Below are 15,160 nucleotides of genomic sequence, written 5' to 3'. Positions count from 1 at the left end.
AAACTACAACAAAATAACCTACACTATTTCTGAAACTGAACCAAAACAACTTATACTATTTCTAAAACTATAGCAAAATAACGAACAATATCTCTGAAATTGAACCAAAAACAACTTATAATATTTCTAAAACTACAACAAAATAACCTACACTATTTTTGAAACTGAACCAAAACAACTTATACTATTTCTAAAACTATGGCAAAATAACCAACAATATTTTTGAAACTAAACCAAAATAACCCACACTATTTTCAAAACTAAAGCGAAAGTACACACTATTTATGAAAATAGACCAAAACAACCCACACTAGTTATGGAATAGAACAAAATAAATACTATTTATGAAACTACGTCAAAATAACCTACACTATTTCTTAAACTAATAAAAACTAACCCACTATTTTTGGAACCACAGCAAAATTACACATTATTTCTGAAAATCAAACCAAAATAACCCACACTATTTCTGAAATTATAACAAAATAACTCACACTACTGCTTGATGTGCAATTTTGCTTTTCTTGGCAATAAAACGTATGATGTTGGATTCTATTATAAAAAGAGCACATCAAGTTTCACAATGAAATCTATCATTCATTTTGTAGCTTTATTTTTGTGAATTATTTTGATTTAAAAGTGAATTATATCATCGATTTTGTAATTTTGTTTTATAATTTTTTGTTGTATTTTATATAAAGAGGATTTTAGGGTGAATTATAAGAAGAACAGTAATTTCCAACCTTTTCATCTTCTTCCTCCCTCATCCTTTCGTATGTGTTCATGTGTTCTCTTCCTTCCCTCTTTATCTTTTACTCCTCTTTTCCGTCTAACATAACAAATGGAAATTTTGATTAGTTTTGTTAAAATTTGAAGCATCTTAAAACCCGCAGCAGCAACATGAGTTACATGATAAACCTGGAAGAATTTGGTTGCTTTGTCAAATTTATCAAAAAATAAAAAATAAAAAATCCTGTAAAAACTAACCGAGATTCCATGCTTCAAATTCTATATATCAAAAAACCACCAGCAACATGACAAGCCTTGTGTATAACCTCTTGTTTGGACTCAAATTTACATCATCAGCTCGTGCAATTAAGGCCGTTGAATAAGCATAGATCCACACCGTCGGATAAAAGTGAAGATAATTTTAATATTATTAAAGGGTAATATTATGATCTTTTTATCATAATAATTATCTTTTAATTGTGAGTTATCTTGACATTATCTTGTACAAAATAAGTGGGATGCAAATCACAACCTCAACGTAGGAACAAGCAGAATAGTCCAAGTTAATTCGGATTTGGTAGCAGTGTACTGTGTGAATTAAAACAGCTTGGCTTGGACTCTTCACGTGGCATAGCATGGATCTGCAAGTTTTGGATAATGGTGAATAGAAAACCTAAAAATATTTAGCCCAAAAAATTTAGGTTTTAGCCCAGAAACAGCTTTTCTACTCCAACCCTTGTGGCTTAAAATTTTAGCACCAGATTATCAAAGAATGAATTAAGGCTATTTTTTTTTTTAAATTAACTTTGTCTATAAAAAAATTTATATAGACTATCCTAAATTAATTTTATGAACATTTTAACCTAAAAATATTTAAATTCCGATAAATTTTCAAAAATCACTAAATCAATACATGAAAATCAAGATAAACCACATAAACTTAATAGCAACGACATTAAATAAACCACATAAACTTAAAAAATAAAAAAGACAATTAATAAACCACATAAACTTAAAAAATAAGAAAAACAATTAATAAACTACATAAACTTAATACAATCGAAAACTCATAGACTACATAAACTTAATAATGATATTCACCATCTTGACTTGGTGATGGACTTGGGTGATAGTTTTGAGATGAATCATCATCTTGAAATATACTCCTTGTGGCATTCCTCCGTAAAATTTCCTTTTGCTTACCACGTAAGTATCTCTTCCTCTCTGGAGTATATTTGTCGAGGTCCTCCATTATCAAATTAGTTTTGTACCTTTCTTGCTCCCTATCCCCTTCTTCCTTCATGGCCAAAAGCATTTGGGCCGATTCTTCTTGCCGACGACACTGGTTTTCGTTCATTATTGCCATTTCGCTAGCAAATTGGGCACGTGTCGGATCTTGGGACTTCCCTTTTCTCTTTGCTTCCTTTTGCTTATCTCTACCCGGGGGCCTTGCAAAAGAAGAAGTTGGGGTCATTTGTTCGACACCTTTATTGTCGGCAAAATTCACACCTTCATTAACATCATTTGGGGGTGGGGCTTCACTATGAAATAATCTTCCACATTGTTGGTTCGCATCGGTTCCCTACCTCGGACAATCCTTGAGGATGTTCCAAGCATGATACAACTTAAAAGCTTGATTTTTTGGTGTAGTTCTTGTCTTGTAAATTGCCATTGCTTTGTCACCCTATGCAACAAATACATAAAAATAATTAGTTGCAAAATACTATTATGTACATGACAACTAAAATATCAACAAATAAACTCATAATTTCTGAGGCGCCCCTTCCACTAGGCATGTCAACCATGGCTCTCTCCAAGCTTCCCTTCCACAAAGTGCACGCTTTGTTGATAATCTTCCACCGATCATAAACACCACAACTTCCCTTCGACCGGCGTTGGAGTTTTCATGGAACTTATCAATGATTTTACCCCACAAAACCTTTCTATTTTGATTGGTGCCGACGGCACCATCTTCGCTAACCGAAATTCATGCCAAACATAAAGCAATATCTTCGTCAAAGGTCCAATTACGACCTCTAACATGCTCTTTTGCCATCTTGAAAATTTTGGAAATGAGAAGAAATGGTAGAAAGAAAAATTGGAAGAATTGTAGGGGAAAAGTGAGTTTTGTGTGGATGTTTGAACAAATACATAGGTATTTATAGAGTTTTTGGTTGAATTTTAAGTTAAATAATTTTTTTAATTAATTTAGCCGTTGGATTTAAATTTGGACCGTTAGATCTTTTCTTTTTTTTTTACCGTTAGATTTGATTATATTCGATCTAAGCCTTTGGATTCAATAAACATATAAATATAAAAAAAAAATTTGAACGTGGACCGTTGGATTAACCAACAGTCCAATTAAACTGGCCGTTGGATGAAGAAAGTAGCCGTTGGGCTACAGTGATGTTGACACACAAGGGGGACAGCCCCACGTGGGTGGGCCTCGGCTAGAAAGGTTCCTGGCGCGTGCAGCGCGTTGGGCGAGTCGGTTTTGGGGTGTGGGTTTCACAGCCTAGATTTCACTCTCATCCGTGGGTCCCACTTGAATTTGTGGGCTAAATTGTGGCTGGTATTTGCCTTCCTTTTGGGTTTTAGGTTTTAGGTTTAGTTTAGGTTTTGGGTTGGAGTGGATTTGGGGGGGAAAAAAGGGAAAATTTAGGTTTTAGGTCCCCATTGGAGATGGTCTACGTAGGTTTGGTTGATTGACAAGTAGTCAGAAATGAATTTTTGATGGTTTGAAATTCATTAAATGGGATTAGGATGTATGGATGAGTGATAGAATTATGACAAGAAAAGAAAGCCTAGCTAGGCTACGTTTTTAATTACGATGGGACAAGTCAAGGTGGGTTTTATGATCTTTGAAGAATCAACCATCTGAAGATAGACTTTGGCATCTATGTCGCAGATCAGTTATTTTTACGAGTTTGAGTTTCAGTCGGTTTCTACTTATTATCCAGACCGTGCCAAATAGAAAATATGTTCCTATAAATACAGACGCCGTGCAGCAGAAGGGGGACCTTCAATTCAACATACAATTTCCCTATGCAAAACCTCTCAAACACCTTGAGATTTTTCCTTTGCTTTTTGCGTCGACCTTCAGTTTGGATAAACAGCACTGTGGAGGCAACTGGCGAACACCTTCAGTTTGGATAAACAGCACTGTTGCCGTAGAATCAGCCGACCGAGGAGCATCTTCAGTTTGGATAAACAGCACTGCATCGAGGCCGACAGGTTACCTATCCAAGTCTGGGCCGAGAAGGGTTTACGAATCCTTATTGGCAGGGGTCACTTTATCAGCCCTCTCGGGGAAGTAAGGTGTTACGAGTTATGACATTCGGCATATCGGACGCCGAGTGATTTTATGATTGGATACTCCCAAGTGAGCTTTAGAGTTCGACATTCCGACGACCGAACCACGTTCACCATCAAGACATACATCACCTTTGAATATTTGTGTCCGTATAGTCTGGTGTCGATTCGACGTGCTTATACTCTTACAAATATAATCACGGTGACCAACGAGTTGGCACGCCCCGTATTCAACCGAAAAACTTAGTTAGCCTATTAGTTGTTCGGCCTGCACGCCGCGTAGGCTTTGTAATTTTTAGGGTCAACATTTTGGCACGCCCAATGGGACCCAGTGCTAAAACTACGAAGTTCATATGATATATCAAGATGTTAATCCGGCTCCATGTAGCTGATTGCACTAGCTTCTTGAGCAATTGAAAAGAACCAGAGAGGAGAATACACAACACCTTGAGGAGAATAGAAAACGCCTTGAGGAGGATAAAAATCGTGGGAAGCGGTAAAAATTCTTCGTGGCGTAAGAGCCAGCAAAAAATCATTCGCCTACATGTTGGGAATAGAAGCTCCTATTACCCTACAAGAGCAATGGGTAGACGAAGGCATGGCTCGATTTAATGCCTGGCTAGATGAATAACGTTTTCCTTACGCTTCTGATTACAAAACAATTCCATTTGAAAAATGGTTAAGTCTTAGGGCCGGGGGGAAATTTTTAACTCCGGCCACAATCAAAATTCGGTCTCAGGAAACTACCAAGGCGGTTGAGGAAACACATAGGCCACTTGTTGTCTTGGTCGAGACTGAAAGTGTGGTAGGCCTAGAAGAAAATGTTCAAGTTTTTGAGCCAAAGATTGAGTCAGAAGATGATTCATCAGAGGAGAGTTCCAATGATGAACAAGACCAAACCACATCAATTGATATGGTAATTGGAGACATGGTTTTAGATACCGAAACTATGCCAATTGACATGGTTATTGGTGATAAAGCCGATATAGATAAATTCCATTCGGCTAAGGTGTTTGAATTAAAAGCCAAAATTATGCCTGGGGGGCATAATAATTGTTCAACACATTCGCCAACCAATGATAAAAAATCTTTCGTCAAGTCGAACATATTTGGAGAAGATCTGTTATTCGGCCTAAAGTGAAATCAAATTGAGAATTTTAATATGAAAAGATCTCAACTAGGAATAAAACATCGTTGGGCTCCACCTTCTCATGGATCAACCACTCTTGTTCCCATGTGTTAGATTTCAGTTTTCTTTTTATATATTCTTATCCATCTGGCTGTTTGAGCCGATGATATATAAGAAAATAAGGGGATATCAACAACCATCCTGACTTATAAAATATATATATATATATATATATAGAAAAATGAATAAGAATTTATTTTCTTAACCATTCGGCTGAACAGCCGATGCTCAAGGAAATAAAAGGGGGTAACAGGATGGTGCAACAATCCAAAAGATGGTGTGCTCGATTTAAAAGGTTATTTCTTTAGCCAAGCTGAGAAAAGCCAGACGTTTGCAGTTAGGCCTTCATGTAGCCCGATCTTCACTCAACGAGATTGGCTTTAGAGTCGGCTGAATGAAGAAACTACAAAAAGCTAAAGAGATTTGGACGAACACAAAATTGTTTAAGGCTTCAGAGGTCGTGCCATACCCATGTTTGAAATAAAGGTGTCTGAACCCCATACTCGTTGTCTACACTCACCTCATCATATGTTTATGGACTCCTCCTGAATGTAAGCACATACTTTGTACTTCCCCATTATAGGGTGAAGCCGGTGCATGAGTCACAAATGATTGGAGCCCACCACGGTGGAAGGCCTACGAAGAAATGTTCAAAACATCTCTCGTTTATCAACTTAATATTCGTTTATTGGTTGAGGGATTTTAAGGTCTCATCAATTTTATTTATTTAAACATATTCAAATAAATTGTCCTATTACAACTACTAGTCCAAAGTTAATGAAATTAGTAGCATATGATATCCCCATTATTCGTTTTCATAAAACAAATCAATATCAAAACATTTTTCAAAATATTGGAGATATATATAACTACTAATTGAATTCATTATAGTTTAGTAGCGTATGATACTCCCACTATTTGTTTTGAGAAAAACAAATCAATATCAAAAACAAATTTTTCAAATATTGGAAGTAACTACTACTACTACGGTTTTTGCAATCCTTTGAAATTGGACTTTATAGTTATCTTAGGCTCTTGGATGACCATGGACTTATTGGGTTATTGCAACAACGAGCCAACATTGTTGAATAAGATCTCGGGGAGGTTGTGTCATTTTAATTACGTGCTTTTCAATCCAATTAAAACATTTTCATTGAGCCATTAGAAATGAAAGACAATCATTCATTGCTTATTAGGGCGTTGGACCCATTTAATCTTGAATCTCATGTCAAAACCCTCTTTTAGTTATGTCTCCTTACCAATAGTTAAAGAAACTCTAGTCTAGTACTAGAGGGAATCAACTAACTAAAAGAGATTAAGAAGTATTAAGAATTACAAACCGATTTGTACAAATTCCTACAAATTACACATACTAAGGGGGAGAGATAGATTAATGTCAAACATGATAAGGTCCAATTGAAATAGAAATTAAAACACATTCCCAAGGTTCAAACAATTTGAGTTTAGCGCCTTTTCTCATAGCTCAATTATCGTTTAAGGCATAAGTCCATAGTCACCCATTTTCTAACTACTTAATCACATTAAATAATTGGAATGCAACATAATCAATTAGATTTAGTGCATATGGGCATAATTAAATGATGAGTTTAAACATTAAACAAAATTAAAATCAAACATTTCAATTTTTAAATAGTAGGGGTCTAAATGCAAATATGAAAAAGTTAGGGGTCAAACCATAAATACTAAAAGTAATACCAAACTTTTCATGATTACAAAAGGACCCTCAAGTGGGAAAACCACTTGAGTTGGCCGGCCAAATGAAGGGGGAAGTGGGTAGGTCTCACCCACCTTGCATTATTTCAACATAAAGAAGAAAAAGAATTCAAATTATGCTTGCACTTGATTTTGCTTTAAGGAAATTAGGGAAAAAGTTTTAAAATATCCTAAAGAAGTCTAGGATTGAAAAAACCTTTTGTAATAAATATTGATGATAAGAATATCATCCAAATCCATAAAACAATTTATGAACTTAAATAAAACTATTTTCAAAAAACAAAACCATGAACACCAAGAACATAACCAAGAACTTCAAGAACACATTTTTCTAGCTTCAAAGTGTGTGTGTGAGGTTCAAAACAAAACACAAACACATAGCCAAAAAATCCCCTTTTGCCGTGCCCTCCCTATGATTCAAAACCCCAAAATTTGTTCTAAACTCACTCTTCATTCATGCATCCAAAACACCTTTTGCATACATATCTTTTTCAACTATTGATTCACAATTTTTCAACATTTGAAAAACAAAAGATAAACATACTTTGAATGAAAAACAATTTAAACTCAAACTTCATTCATGCATCAAAAACACTTTTCTTGCATATCCTTTTCAACTTTTGATTTACAATTTTTCAACACTTTGAAAAAACAAAAGATAAACATATTTTGAATGAAGCAATAATATGACATACATAAAATTAAAACCCATATGCATAAAATCTAAAAGGACACATCATACATAAACCTTTGGCTCTTGATACCACTTGAAGGGAAATCTATGAGATTCATGTGGGATTTCTAGTGACTAGCATGCATATACAATTCAAAATTTATATACGAAAGCAACGGAAGCATGTCATACATTTTATCAAAGCTATAGTCATGCAAATCCCCTTCAAGATGCATAGGTTTATATAAGATGCATCAAAACAAAATTTATAAGAAGAACAAACTAGAGGTTTAGTTTTATACCTCTTGATCTAGATCTTAGACCAAGGATGGACCACCTCCAAGATCTTTGCTCCTCAAACTCCTTGAGCCTAGCCTCCCTCCTTGCTTCCTCCACTTTGTAAAGTAAGTGCTCCTAGGTTCTCTTCAAGTTTCCAAAGATATGAAAACCTCTAAAGATCCTCACCCACTTTGTAATGAGAAAGATGAAGGAATTAACCAAAAGGGTGTATAGATGATTAGTTAAATCACCCCCTTGGTGGCCGGCCCTTTGTGTTCAAGAGAGAGAGCTTTTCTTTTCTCTTTTGTTGTTTTTAGAACACATAAAACCCTTCATGAATCTTTCACTATAATGTTCCTTTTATTACATAAAGAAACAAGTCAACAATTGACCTTCTCTCTCCCTCTCTTTGGCCGGCCATATGTGTTTGGTTTGGGCTTTGGGCTTTTAATTATTTCAAGTCATCCAATGCTTGAATAAAAGCCCAATGGGTTTTGGCCCAATGGGCCTAATTAAACCCGAACGTTTCTATAAGCCCAAAACGATCTTTATCGCTTTTATGATTTCTTTAGACTTTCTAAATTAATCAAAACACTTAATTAATCCAATTAATTATTTCCTTCATCCATTAGTTACTCACTACAAGAGTGTATTGGTGAACAATCTTTTAGGTTCTAATTAGCAAGGCAGTGAGGTGATTGGCACCAATCCAATTGATTATCCAATCACTTAGTGAATTAAAACTTACTTTTAATTCACCTTCCTTTTGATGACTACATTTAATCATCTAGAAGAACTCACAAGCCATGAGTGACATCTAACCATATATCATGGCTACCCAAGCTAATGTAGAAGTTATTCGGAGAACCTATTCAGTTGGAATTACAATGTAATTCGATCCTTCTCTAAAACAATACTCTCAATCACATTACTAGGGTATGGATTTATAATGTCAAACCCCTAATGTGATTATTCCTTCTTATATGATTCATTTGAGACGTATAGGAACGCTTTCCTTTATTACGCTCGATACTTCGGCCGAAGATTCCCGAATCATATCTTAGAGTATTCATCCTCTCTTATCGAGGATCAGAGATTCCTTGTTGCGCATTCACTTGCCTTCATGGCTAAGTGGCTTAACCCCAACGATGCCTTGGACACTCGCGAACGGAATGACTTTAACATAATCAAAGATTAAGTACTTAACCACAAGACAACGACGATGCCTCAGGTCAAAGGATTACTTACATTATTCCAACCATTAGAGTTACTTGCTTGACATGTGAGTAGACCTCCATGCAAGTACTCTCGTTCGATTGTGTTCAGTGAACTCATTCCCTTAATGAGCACCTACATACTTGTCTTAGTGTCGCTACACGAATGGGATGAGACTTTCCATCCTTCCAATTGAAGCGGACATAGTATGTACCGGTCTATGGATTGTCAGTATCCCTCCGACAATCCTATGACCAGGAACCTTTTTGGACATGATGGTTATGAGAAGAAGGTCTCTGTAATCTAACATCATTAGGTTACTTCTTCCATCGATCCATTGTCCATGGATTCACTATTTAGGACATATTTTTGTTCATTGAGATAGTCCTAATTAGTATCTTTGCCTTCCGATGTATAAGAGTCATATATACATCAATTCATTGTCCTGAAAGGTTTCTTCCAAAGATTGACTTTCAGGGCATATTTCCAACAATATACATATATATAATTAGCAGTGCCATCATGCTTTTTTCATGATTGTTGACACTCGGCTCGTCGAAGATGGAGATGATAAGCTGCTCGGGCTCGACTTTAAAGGTTAAGTGCAGCTACTGCTGCTGCTCGAGGCAGCCTCTTCCCTGGTGATAAACTTGATGTTTGATTTGATGGGTGTTTGTTGAGCTCAAACAGTATTTTTTGGTGTAAACGTCTCGACCGAGAATACCATGCCTCGTCTCGACTGAGAATACCATGCCTTTGTCAATAAAATCTTAGTAGAAGTTGTCGAGCTGTTACTAACAAATAGGCCACCATTTTTGTGGCCATATCTCTTCAAATAATGGAAGACAAGACCCTTCTGGTATGTTTTCGCCAATTTATCGGATATATATATATATGTATGCCAACGTTTGCCGAGCTCGGCGAGCATGAGTTGTTGCTCGGCAATGCAATCATGGTTTTTTTTTCCATTGCATGGTATCCACCGGAAAAGAAAGATGCTAATGGTCCAGGTGTGTTTTTGCAATTCGAATGGGATCCCCACAACAGGGGCTTGGCCGAACTAAAAAAAAAAAATATATATATATATGTAATAATTTGAGGCCAGTTTTGGAGTTCGTGCCCCTGAAATCCTGCTTGAAAATGGGGGATTTGTGTTAATATCTCGGTGGTTTCTCAGTAGTTCTCGGCCATATGTTTTTCTTGACCATTCGGTGGAGTTGCGAGTTTCAAAGCCTTTTAGCCAAAGCTGAGGAAATTTTGATGTGCGTTGACAAGTATTTTCCTTGACCATTCGACTTATGAGCCGAAGCTTAAGGAAACTGGGGGGCAATGTTTCGACTCAAATTTACATCATCGGCTCGTGCAATCAAGGTCGTTGAATAAGCATAGCTCAACACCGTCGGATAAAAGTGAAGATAATTTTTTTATTATTAAAGGGTAATATTATGATCTTTTTATCATAATAATTATCTTTTAAATGTGAGTTATCTTGACATTATCTTGTACAAATTAAGTGGGATGCAAATCACAACCTCAACGTAGAAGCAAGCAGAATAGTCCGAGTTAATTCGGATTTGGTAGCAGTGTACTGTGTGAATTAAAACAGCTTGGCTTGGACTCTTCACGTGGCATAGCATGGATCTGCAAGTTTTGGATCATGGTGAATAGAAAACCTAAGTAGGTTTGGTTGATTGACAAGTAGTCAGAAATGAATTTTAAATGGTTTGAAATTCATTAAATGGGATCAAGATGTATGGATTAGTGATAGAATTATGACAAGAAAAGCCTAGCTAGGCTAGGTTTTTAATTACGATGGGACAAGTATGATCTTTGAAGAATTAACCATCTGAAGATAGGCTTTGGCACCTATGTCGCAGATTAGTTATTTTTACGAGTTTGAGTTTCAGTCGGTTTCTACTTTTTATCCAGACTGTGCCAAACAGAAAATATGTTCCTATAAATACAGACGCCGTGCAGCCGAAGGGAGACCTTCAATTCAACATAGAATTGCCCTGCGCAAAACTTCTTAAACACCTTGAGATTTTTCCTTTTCTTTTTCCGTCGACACACCTTCAGTTTGGATAAATAGCACTGTGGAGGCAATCAGCGAACACCTTCAGTTTGGATAAACAGCACTGTTGCCGTAGAATTAGCCGACCGAGAAGCATCTTCAGTTTGGATAAACAGCACTGCATCGAGGCTGACAGGTTACCTATCCAAGTCTTGACTGAGAAGGGTTTACGAATCCTTATTAGCAGGGGTCACCTTATCAGCCCTCTTGGCGAAGTGAGGTGCTACGAGTTACGACATTCGGCGTATCGGACGTCGAGTGATCTTATGATTGGATATTCCCAAGTGAGCTTTAGAGTTCGGCATTCCAACGGCCGAACCACGTTCGCCATCAAGACATACATCACCTTTGAATATTTGTGTCTGTATAGTCTAGTGTCGATTCGACGTGCTTATACTCTTACGAATATAATCACGATGACCGAATTGGGCGCCAATGACTTGTGAGCTTCATAGAACTCGCAACCTCATCTTCAGGCTCTAGAACCCAAAGGCCAAGAGTGTTCCTTCCTCGGTCGCAATCGCAAGATTAAGAAGTCAGCAACGCGCTCAACACGATAACAACAAATTCTACTCCTTGGCCGAGCTCGGCCGACGAGTTGGCACGCGCCGCATTCAACTGAAGGACTTAGTTAGCCTATTAGTTGTTTGGCCTGTGTGCCACGTAGGCTTTGTAATTTTTAGGGTCAATAGAATCAGATAAAAAGTGTTGGAATGTGATAAGGATTCCTCCTTGCAGCTGGAGATAAGATAAAATAAGATAAGGTTTGGATAAGATAAGATAAGGTTCCTTTCCAACTAGTGACACACCCCGACCGAAATCAAGGCATGACGGCCAGCGCGCCTTGATTTCAGTCAGGGTGTGTCAACTAGGATTCCTTTTTCTTGTGTAATTCCTTGTCTTCCAAGCATCAACTTTAATTTCTCTAGAGTTTAGCACATGTCTAATACCATTTAAACACAAAAAACGTCCAACCCATATGGTATCCTTGCATGCTATCCAATCCAAGTCCAAAATTGCTCCAAATTACTCCATTTGACTATTTATTGTCATCTTTACCAATTGGACTTACAATAATATGAAAATAACTTAAATTACTATAATAAATGGATTTTAACTAAGTAAATGCAAAGAAATAAGATAACAAAATCGCATAAATATGCTCCTATCAAATTCCCCCACACTTAGCTTTTACTAGTCCTCGAGCAAAACAAAGAAAACAAAACAAAACCTAAACCTTCCAACAATTGCCTCAGGGATTTCCAATGAAACATGGCATGTTAAAAATCACTACTCACATAGATTTTAGCTATCCTTACTCTTGAGCTTATACTTAACTGCAATAACCACTCACTAGCTTGCATTTAATCAATTAACACAACATTTGAAAGTAGTAAAATGCCCTAGAGAATTCACTCAATTCCTCACCAGATATACTCTCTATTTTCAACCAAATTTTCTGATTACGCTCCCTATACTAAGTATATGTGAGAAGATTGATGTAAACAAGTAGACTCGTACTCACATATGTTATAACAAAGAAGGCACTTTCTGGAATTATTAATATAAACGTGTATATGATCTCATGAACGGAATGCCACTACTTAGATGCGAGAACCAAGGATTCCATATGCTCGTACCAATTTCAAACTCCACATATTGAAACACATAACAATCAAGATAAAAGTCAAGGGGTTGTAATGGGTCGAAAGTATTGGCTAACAAAGAAAGGCTATGGATAAACAAAGGTTCTTAAAGTGATAGTAAGCAAAGTAATGAAATGAACACTTAGAATTCAAATTTTTATTGCAGCATCCAACTATAAACACAAAGGGGAGATTCATACAACTTTAGGGTCAGATTCACATTTTTGGACCCTTTTTCAGCAACCAACACTTATGAACTCATTCTCACTTGTTTTCAACCTCTTTTTTTCTTTTCTCAACTTTGTTTTCTTTTTTTTTTTCTTTGAAACATACGTACTACTTCATTGGATTCAAAAGAACAAATTTTTCCCCCACACTTGTTTTTCTGCAAATCGTAGATCAAAAGGAATTCCCAACAAGTCATGCTCCACTATTATTTAAAAACAAGGGTATGGATATTCCTATACTAGGCTAGGTAGGGATAATGCAAGCTAACAAAGAAAATTGACTAAATAAGGCTCAAAGGGGTTAAACCTACAATACATATGCAAGGGATAAGGCTTTTTGGCTCTGGTGGTAACTAAACACCTTCATCTTGTTATTTGTTATGTAATCAATTTTATACTTTGAATGAAACAGGCACGAGTTCTAGTATTTGGAACTAAAATGATGAAAAAGCATTCTAAGTAGCAACCAAGCAAAGAAATAATGAGATCATGTAATGACTTTAGAAAACAAGGATATCACAGATTAATTACTCTCCAAACAAAGAATAGGCTCAAGTCTCACAGGTTGTAGCATTAGTTTGAGTTTCTTCCTTCAAGCATGTTACAAAAACTGATTTTTTTTTTTTTCTTTGTGGTTACATGTGAATTCATAAATGACAACTACAACTAAGTATTAACCAAAGAGCATATCAAACTTCCACCCATGTTTGCAAATTTCTTTAACAGTCATGCAATTAAAAACCAAATCCTCATCATTGTGTTTTGAAGGTATCCTAAGACATAAACAAGCAACAAAAATGACTCTTTTTGGTATTTTTCTTAAATTTTTTTGATTTTTTTCTTTTCAAAATTTTGTTATATGACACACAATAAAACACTTTAAAACAGTGAATAACATCATTAGTACTGATATGTGGTGAAATTCTAAGATAAGTCATGAAAAGTATTCTGTTTACCCCTCAGACTTAAACCAAACATTGTCCTTAATGTTTCAAAAATAAACTTAAACAAGAAAGCAATAAAAGATAACTAGCTAACAAGACAATCATGACAAAGTAAAAACAATAAAGAGAAGAGTAAAAGATAGCAAATCTAGTTGTAAGAGCCGGAAATTCCAATGTCTCTTTGTTTGAATACATAGGTTGCCTCCTAAGAAGTGCTTGCTTTAACGTCTTCCAGCCAGATGATACCTCCATTTAATCACTAGGACTAACAGCGTGGAGGGATGCATCCTCCACAACATGCTCCTCAAAACACTCATAGTAATGCTTCAAACGGTGTCCATTCACCTTGAATTCGTGCCCCGTCTTTAAACTTTGAATTTGGACTACATCATAAGGAAAGACATTAGTAACAACAAAAGGACCAATCCATTTAGAATACAACTTACCTCGAAACCATCGAAGGCGAGAGTTGAAAAGTAACACTTACTGCCCTACAGAAAATGTCTTACTATGGATCATTTTATCATGGACAACCTTTGTGGTCTCCTTGTAAATATAAGTGTTCTCATAAGCCTCATTTCGAATTTCCTCAAGCTCATTCAATTGTAACTTCCTATGAAGACCAGCATCATCAATGTTCATGTTGAAAGTCTTGATTGCCCAATGTGCACGGTGTTCCAGGTCAACTTGAAGATGACATGGTTTCCAATAAATGAGCCGAAAATGAGACATTCCAATTGGTATTTTGTAGGTAGTACAATATGCCCACAATGCATCATTCAAACGCAAGCTCTAATCCTTTCGAGTTGGTCCAACTGTCTTTTCCAAGATTTGATTGATTTCCGTATCAGAAACTTCGGTTTGCCCACTTGTTTGAGGATCATAAGGTGTCGAAACATTACGTGTGACGTTGTACTTTTTGAGCAGCGCCTCTATGGTCCGATTACAAAAGTGAGAACCCTCATCACTTATAATTACTCACGGCATTCCAAACCTGGCAAATATGTTAGTTTTGACTAAATCTGCAACCACTTTGGAATCATTAGTGCGGGTGGCTCTTGCTTCCACCTATTTCGAAACATAATCTACAGGAAGTAAAATATAAATGAAACCATGAGAGGAACAAAAAGGACCCATGAAG

Source organism: Pyrus communis, chromosome 2, assembly GCF_963583255.1.
Source record: "Pyrus communis chromosome 2, drPyrComm1.1, whole genome shotgun sequence".
NCBI classification, from domain to species: Eukaryota; Viridiplantae; Streptophyta; class Magnoliopsida; order Rosales; family Rosaceae; genus Pyrus; species Pyrus communis.
This window is presented reverse-complemented; position numbering follows the sequence as displayed.